This window comes from Tasmannia lanceolata, unplaced genomic scaffold, assembly GCF_043159265.1.
Source record: "Tasmannia lanceolata isolate RefF3 unplaced genomic scaffold, GAP_Taslan_0.1 ptg000018l, whole genome shotgun sequence".
NCBI lineage: Eukaryota > Viridiplantae > Streptophyta > Magnoliopsida > Canellales > Winteraceae > Tasmannia > Tasmannia lanceolata.
In genome coordinates, this window is record NW_027518695.1 from 57,211,309 (window position 1) to 57,214,232 (window position 2,924).

General features: G+C 38.5%; 1 long non-coding RNA gene across 1 annotated transcript; it reads left to right on the forward strand.

Annotated features, from left to right (window-relative positions):
* Positions 1-392: 392 nt before the first annotated feature.
* On the forward strand, positions 393-2,085 carry LOC143849610 (uncharacterized). The gene is made up of 3 exons (XR_013235731.1): positions 393-765; positions 1,499-1,590; positions 1,978-2,085. It is a non-coding gene; the product is annotated as an uncharacterized LOC143849610 (long non-coding RNA).
* The last annotated feature ends 839 nt before the right edge of the window (positions 2,086-2,924 follow it).

Consider the following 2,924-nt stretch of genomic DNA (forward strand, 5'->3'; position numbering starts at 1 on the left):
TTTAGAAAGTCCCTGGAAGAGATTTTAAAAGGAGTCTTCTGATTTGATTTGGTAGGGCCAGCCATTATACTCTTATTTTGATAGAATAGGTCCCACCTACTATGCACCGAGTAGGCCTTACCATCACCAAAGGCTATGCTTAAGGTGGGGCCACTATTCCAGAACAAATGCTGACATTCTTTTTTTTCATCGGATGCTTTGATGAGGGCATTATTTTACACTTGTTCCTATGAAGTGGGCCATCTGAATACATGCAGAATCGTAGTTTCACTAGGGTAATGGAGATATGATAAGCATGGAAGGATTATATCATGAAATATAATTGGATGAAAATCAGGGGTCGTAAGAGGCGTGTGATACTCTCTTAAGAATTCATTCGGGAAAGGAGATAAGTATGCACAGATCATATGATAATCCTTGTTTCATAGGGAAGGGAAGTTAAATACGAAAGACTCATGTAATTGGATAAGACTCACATAAGGATTGATAATTTTCTCCCTGTTCTTGTATATAAAGACTGGGGGCTCTTTTTTTTGTTTTTTTTATGTAAACAGCCTAACGGCAAGGAGACGCAGAGTGAGAGAGGAAAGAAAAGCTTTGCCTTCCCCTCATCAGCATGGGCTTCATGGACTCCCGCAAGTTACTCCTTTTCCCATGTTTAGTTTTTTTGTTCTCTCCTCTGGAAAAGATGACATATGTATGGATTTGTGGGATGTTTTCCCTCATCTTCATGATTGCACTGCAAGAACTCTACTACTTGAAGGAGTAAATTCTGGAGCCTTTTCTGCTGCGTTCATGTCTTCACAGATCTTTTTTTTATTTTTTATTTTTTATTTTTTTAACTCTTTTCCAAGTACAAACCAGCACATGGAAGTTTCAAAGATTTCGTTGGGAACTATCTTTGCTCGCGATATGTTTGACACAACTCCCCACTGGTTTGACCACTGCGGGTGTAATTTTTTGTTTGAGGGAATGCTTGATCTTAAGTTTTCTCTGCATCTTGGTCTTTATATGTTGCTGTTACAACATTAAGGGCTCCATTGTATCTGAGATCTGATCCCATCTTTACTCTTTTTCTGTTGTTGTTTTAACATTAACGGTTCCATGGTTCCGTTGTATTTGATCACATCTCTGCATGCAACTTGGATGCTCTTAAAGCTCTTGACATGCCGGAGGACCAATGTAGTCCTAGTCTTCCAAATCATAATCAAAATCTCCATGTATGTCCAACTTTGAATGAGATTCTCGAGGCCTTCTCTGAAGAGGCATCCTTCTTATTGAGACCGCCATCATCGGTTCTCCCTCGATATACATTCCAATATTATTATTTTTTTTGCTGATTCTTTCCTGACTTCCAAGAGTCTAACCTCAGATCATTACGTATATGTAAATGCTTACATTGCAAGTTCAAATCACCTTGTTCAACAAAAGAGTTTTCCTTTCCAAGTGTTCCTTTTGATGGTGCTAACCCCTTGCTAGTGACAACCAATTTATTCAGGAAGGAGCGCAAATCTTTGACATTCTTAGATTGCAACATCAAGCAACCTTGTTCAACAGAAGGATTCTCCTTTCCAAGCTTTCTTTTTGAAGGTAATAATCTCTTGCAAGAAACAACTAATTTAATCGGCGAGTGAGAGTTTTCCTTTCTATGCTTTCTTTTTTAAAGTGCTAATTTCTCTTGAAGAACAAGGGTTCATCATCATCACCACCACCATTATCAACAAGGCTCTGATTGATACACTTATGAACTGAAATAATTTATCAACAAGAGAGACTGATTTTTTTATTTTTACGGCTAGACTTGTCTGATTTTCCGACTTTTCTTCTTTGCTGCGGTATTATCCATGTTTGCTTTTTTATTTGAATGTTTTACTCTGGTTAACTCTTTGATGATTTTCTTCATCTCAGGCTTTTAAACTTTAGTTGCTTGGAGAACAGGAAGCTCACCGCGTTTTCTTTTCTCTGTCTTATTTTCAGCACCCACTTCTGCCTCACTATCAGCAAAACAAGTCTCTGAATGTGACTTCTTTGGGTTCAATTGCCTGGAATCCGTTGAGTTTTCATTAGCACTACAAATGAATTTCAACCTCAATGGCTTCCTGAGCTACAACTCTATTAGGATGTGCAGCGAGTAGAAGCATATCAACCTTTTTGGTGGAGTTTACCTGCCCATTGATTCCCACTTCCAAAGGTGTTTTTAGTATTTGTTTCAAGTATTTTAAATGCAGTACTGTCTTCAAAGACTTGAACATCATTTATTTCGCATGGTTGTGCTGTAGCACAATTTTTTTCTTTGGAGACTGACGTTCTTGTTTTCAGTAGTCGAAACAGTGATAGGGGCATTGCTCTTTAGTCTGTAAATACTGTGCTAGAGAATGATGTAATGTGGTTCTTTCACTAAAGGCCCCACTCCTTTCCGTTGCAACAAACACGTCACCTTCCACACACCAAATACATTACCTTCATATCAGTAACTTCAACACTGGCCATTTGAGCATCTTGGTAAACACTGTCTTGAAGGTTGCATTGAACTATTGATTCCTCCCAACTATGGTAGCAGAGCATGTACTATTACTGTTTCTCTCAGCTCCCATCAAGTTTCAATACCACAGTACTTTTGGTACAGTTGGTTCTAAGGCCAATGTTCTGTTCATCAAAATTGCTAACCCATCAGTCTTCCCGCTTGTTTTAAGCTTTTCAGTGCCCATCCAACCTCGGTTATTCGGTTTGATATTGACGGGATTGTTTGGATGTAATGAGTCACCCTTGCATTGATTAGGGTATGAAGGAAACTTCACTAACCCTTGGCTAAAACGGTGTCTGTTGGGAAACCAGACCCATATTGAGAAACCTTGCTTGCAGGCTTTAGAGATTGGTTATGAATCCCTAAAATGAATGTAATATATATTATATCATTTTATCAC